Source organism: Mustela nivalis, assembly GCF_964662115.1.
Source record: "Mustela nivalis genome assembly, chromosome: 7".
NCBI lineage: Eukaryota > Metazoa > Chordata > Mammalia > Carnivora > Mustelidae > Mustela > Mustela nivalis.
Window position 1 is genome coordinate 57,864,077 of NC_139026.1, and position 6,155 is coordinate 57,870,231.

Below are 6,155 nucleotides of genomic sequence, written 5' to 3' on the forward strand. Positions count from 1 at the left end.
AAAAAAATAAAGAAGATAATTCCATTAGGGATACTTAGGATTTGAGCATTTATTTAACCAAGGAGGTAAAAGATCTAGATACTAAATATCTTGATTAAAGAAGTTACAGAAGGGGTGCCTGGGTGGTTCAGTGGGTTAAGCCTCTGTCTTTGGCTCAGGTCATGATCTCAGGGTCCTGGGATCAAGCCCTGCATTGGGCTCTCTGCTCAGTGGGGAGCCTGCTTCCCCCTCTCTCTGCCTGCTTCTCTGCCTACTTGTGATCTCAGTCTCTGTGTCAAATAAATAAATAAAATCTTTTTTAAAAAGTTGCAGTAGATACAAACTAATGAAAAGATATTTCATAATCACAGATTGGAAAAATTAATATGGTTAAAATGTTCATACTACCCAAAACCATCTATAGATTCAATGTAATCGCTATCAAATTTCCAATGGCATTTTTTACAGAAATAGAAAAAAAAATCCAAAATTTGTATGTAATCACAAAAGACCCCCAATACAAGTAACCGTCTTGAGAAATAAGAACAAAGCTGGAGGCACTGAACTTCCTGATTTCAAACTATACTACAAAGCTATGGCAATCAAAATAATATGGTACTAGCGTGAAAACAGGCATATAAATCAATGGAACAAAATCAGAAGCCCAGAAATAAACCTTTGTATATAGTGTCAACTAATACTTGATGAGGGAGCTGAGGATAGACAATAGGGGAGAGATAATTCAATAAATGATTTTGGGAAAACTGAGTAATTATATGCAGAATAATGAAATTAATGAGATGGTATAAAGACTTAAACATAAGAACTAAAGTGATAAAACTTAAAAACAAAAACAAAAACAAAAACAGGGGTGCCTGGGTGGCTCATTCAGTTAAGCATCTGCCTTAGGCTCAGGCCATGATCCCAAAGTCCTGGGATATAGCCCCAAGCTCAGTTCCTGCTCAGCGGGGAGTCTGCTTCTCCCTCTCACTCCCCCTCCACTCACTTTCTCTCTCTCAAATAAATAAATACAATCTTGAAAAAATAATACCAGAAAAAAGAAGGACAAAGCTCCTGGACTTTGGTCTTAGCAAAGATTTTTGGGATATGACACCAAGGGCACAAGCAACAAAAGCAAAAATCAGCATGTGAGACTACATCAAACTAAAACACAACAGCATAGCAAAAGAAATAACAAAAAGAAAAAGCAAGCTATGGAATGGGAGACATATTTGCAAACCATATATCAGATAAGGAGTTAATACACCAAATATGTAAAGAACTTATAAATTCAATAGCAAAAAAACAACCCAATTTAAAAATCAGCAGAGGAACTGAATAAACATTTTTTCAAAGAAGGAATACAATGGCCAACAGGTACATGAAAAGGTACTCGACATTACTAATCACCAAGAAAATGCAAATCAAGACCATAAGATATTATTTCCCAAATCTGTTAGAATTTGGGATGCCTGAGTGGCTCAGTCTGTTAAGTGCCTGCTTTCAGGTCAGGTCATGATCCAAGGGTCCTGGGGTTAAGTCCCACAATGGGTTCCCTGCTCAGCAGAAAGCCTGCTTCTCCCTTTCCTTCTGCTACTCTCCCTGCTTGTGCATACACTTGCTCTCTCTCTCTGTCAAATAAATAAAATCTTGGGAAAAAAAAGATGTTAGAATGGCTATCATCAAAAAGAGAAAAAAAAAGTGTTTGTGTTGATGTGGAAGAAATGGAACATTTGTGCCTTGTTGATGGAAATGTAAATTGGTATAGCCACTATGGAAAACAGTATGGAGTTTTCCAAAAGAAAAAAAAAATTGAGCTCGTCTATGATCCAGTAAGCCCATGTCTGAGTATATATTCAAGGAAAATGAAATAAGTATTTTGAAGAGATATCTGTACTCCCATATTCATTATAGCATTATTTCAATGGCCAAGATATGGAACCAACCAAAGTGTCCATCCATGGATCAATGGATAAACAAAATGTGATATATATGTAATGCGGTAGATATGTATAATGGAATATTACTCAGCCATAAAAAATGAAATCTTGCATTTTATAACAACATGGATGGAATTCGAGCGCATTATGCTAACTAAGTCAGGCAGAGAAAGATACCCCATGATTTCACTTATATGTGGAATCTAAATTTAACAAAGCAAAACAAGCTGATAGATACTGAGAACAGATTGGTGTTGTCCAAAGATGGTGAGGGGGAGAGTGAGGAAAGGGGGAGAGAGCAAAATGGGGTCAAAAGGTACAAAATTCCACTTCTAAAATAAATAAGGCATGGGGATGTGATGTACAGTATGGAAACTATAGTTAATAATACTGTACTACATATTCAAAAGTGATCATTTTGTAATACACACAAGCATTGAAGCATTATGTTGTATATCTGAAACTATTATATGTCAGTTATACCTCAATTTTTAAAAATTAACAGCTTGAGGGGTGCCTGGGTGGCTTAGTTATTAAGCATCTGCCTTTGGCTCAGGTCATGATCCTAGGGTGCTGGGATCGAGCCCCACATGGGGCTCCCTGCTTAGCAAGGAGTCTGCTTCTTCCTCTTCCTCTGTCTGCTTGTGTTCTGGCTCTCACTCTCACTCTCTGTATCAAATAAATAAAATCTTTTTACAAATTAACAGCTTGAAATATCACAAATTTGTTATCCCACAGTTTCTATGTGTTAGGAGTCCAGCATGTTTTAACTGGGACTTCTGGTCACTATTTTAAAGGCTAAAATCAGGTTGTGGGCCCACTGTTTACTCATCTGGAAGCTGAACTAGAGACTGCATCAAGTCTCCCTCAAGAACTTTATTATCCCCCCCCCCAATCCACAGTGTCGCTCTGTCATTAATTAGATTTTTCTATATATGGCCTATCATTTTGTTCCTTTTTTTCTATTTTTATCCGGTGCCATTGTGGGTTTTTTTTTTTTTAAGATTTTATTTATTTCTTTGTCAGAGAGAGAGAGAGAGCACATGCAGGGAGAGCAGCAGGCAGAGGGAGAAGCAGGCTCTTCACTGAGCAAGGAGCCCAATGCAGCACTCCATCCCAGGACCCTGTGATCTTGACCTGAGCCGAAGGCAGACACTTAACCACCAGGTGTCCTGCCACAATGTTTACTACACTTCAAATTGAAAAAAAATATTCATGATATCTAGAGAAGTCTTCTCCCTTGTTTTTCTTCATTTTTTAAAAGACTGTATTTAGTCCATCAACAGATGAATGGATAAAGAAGAGGTGGTATATATACACAATGGAATACTATGCAGCCATCAAAAGAAATGAAATCTTGCCATTTGTGATGACATGGATGGAACTAGAGGGTATCATGCTTAGCGAAATAAGTCAAGCGGAGAAAGACAACTATCATATGATCTCCCTGATGTGAGGAAGTGGAGATGCAACATGGGGGGTTAAAGGGGTAGGAGAAGAATAAATGAAACAAGATGGGATTGGGAGGGAGACAAACCATAAGTGATTCTTAATCTCACAAAATAAACTGAGGGTTGCTGGGGGAAGGGGGGTTGGGCGAAGGGGGGTGGGGTTATGGACATTGGGGAGGGTATGTGCTATGGTGAGTGCTGTGAAGTGTGTAAACCTGGATTCACAGACCTGTATCCCTGGGGATAAAAATATATGTCTATAAAAAATAAAAAATTTAAGAAAAAGTATATAGTCAATAGTATTGTAATAGCATTGTATGGTCTGTGGTGAGCATAGCATAGAGTTTTACAATCACTATGGTGTTCACCTAAACTACTGTAACAATGTATAACAGCTATACTTTAATAAAAAAGGAAAAATAAACCTTTGATAAACATCTTCAAAAAAAAGAGATTGTATTTATTTTTAGAGAGAGAAAAAAAGTGTGCAAGGGAGAAGGGAGGAGCAGAGGAAGGAGGAGAGAATCTCAAGCCGACTCTGCCATGCCTTGCACAAAGCCTGTCCCAGGGCTTGATCTCATGACCCTGAGATCATAACCTGAGCTGAAACCAAGGGTTGGATGATTAACGGACTAAGCCATCCTGGTGCCAGTTTTTTTCTTTTAGAGTGTGTCAGCTAGTTTTGGTCTTTTGCTATTCTATTAGCATTAGTATGTAGAGGTTCATTTTAAACAATTGGGACTATTATTTGGAATTCTATTGAATCTGTCTATCAATTTGGAAATGTATTAGTTTTCAAGGGTTGCCATAACAAAATACCACAGACTGGGTGGCTAAAACAACAGAAATTTATTTTTTTCATTGTTCTGGAGGATATAAGTCCAAGATCAAGGTGTTACAGGTTTGGTTTCTTCTGGGCCTCTCTCCTTGGCTTGCAGATGACTGCCTGCTCCTATGTGGTCATCCATTGGTCTGTGTTGTCTGTGTACTCATCTAATAAAGTCGCCTGTTACATTGGAATAGAGCTCACCCATATCTCATTTTATCTTCATTACCCCTTTCAAGGCCTTACCTCCAATCTCCAAATATAGTCACGTTCTGTTGTTAGACTTGAAGGTATGGATTTGAGAGAAAGGCATAATTTAGCTTGTAATAGGGGAGCACTGACATTTTTCCAATATTGAATCTTCCAATTCATAAACACAATGTATCCATCTATTTATTTTTATATTCTTTAATGCTTTTCAGTAAAATTTATCTTTCTCCATAGAGGTCTTAAAAATTTTGTTGAATATTCTCAATTTACTTCAACAGATCCTCACTCCTTCATTTTGCACTGTTTCCTGTCTTAGAGTGTTGACATTTATGGACTCCATCAAAAGGTTTCCTTGTCTCCTGACTTCTGAATAGGTTTAGCTACTGAGAAGCATGGACAGGAGATCTGAGTATTTATGCCCTTACTGCTTGTCTACTACTGAACTCACCATGGTTGGATGCACCTGTGTTCCTCTCCTGAGTCTTGCAGTTCTAGCCTTCTCTTGCAGCCATAGCTCTGGGAATTGAGGTTCAGATAACAGCTCCTTATCAATTAATTGCCCACTCAAATTTATGGTTAGAACCCCATCTTCTCCCTGGGTTTCACCATTCCTTGTTGGTTACTTTTTTTCCCTTCTTTTTTTGAGAGTGAGAGAGAATGAACACATAAGGGATAAAGTAGGGGAGGGAGGGAACCTAAGTAAGCTCCAAAATCAGTGTGGAGCTCCACACTGGGCTTGTTCTCAAGACACTGAAGTCATGACTTGGGCCGAAATCAAGAGTCAGAGGCTTAAGCAACTCAGCCACTAGGTGTTCCCTTATTGGTTACTTTTGATCCTGACTATATCTTAGTAAACTGATCCATTCATTAACCTCTCCTCAATTTCTACATTTCAGTGTGCCAGATTTTTTTTTTTTTTTTTTTTTTGCTGGGAAACATACTTGGTCAGATTTAATTTCAAGTACTTTTTATGTCCTGATGCTATTTTATACGGCACATTTTAAAATTACATTTTGTTTGTTGCTAGTTATAGAAATGCAGTTTTGCAATACTTTTTTTTTTTTTTTAAATCCAGCAACCTTGCTAAACTTTCATTACTTCCAATAATATATGTTAGGTCTTTAAAACATTTTTCTTTAAATATAATTTCTATAAATAATCTTTAAATCATTATAGATTCATAACTTCCTTTGCAACACTTATGCCTTCTTAGGTTTTCTAAACATCTAATAAAAAGAATACTGTGTTGGAATGATATTACACTAACTGCATTAATCTGTCTTCTAATATTAAACTCCTCTTGAAGTCCACACCATTGATCAGGATACAAAATACTCTCAAAAATCAGAATCCAAACGAGAAGGAAGTACACTTTTTCAAAACCAGTTTTTCCCTCTATTTTCTTTTGTTTTAAATTGAAGTATCATTGACATACGATGTTATATTACCTTCAGGTGTACATCATAGTGATATGACAATTCTGTAAATTATGCAATGCTCACCACCATAAGGATAGTTACCATCTGTCACTATATAAAGTCGTATACATTCTTTAGAGATAAGGTAGTTTATCAGTTAAATGCTTACACACACAATGAACAGCAAATGGATATATATGAGTATTTTACTGATTAGCTGTTTTTTGTCTTATTTTATTCAGCAATGCAGTTATCCAATCAGTAAACAAACATTTGTTGAGCTTCCACTAAATGCCATTCACTCTTCAGTACTAGAGTACAAAGATGCCAA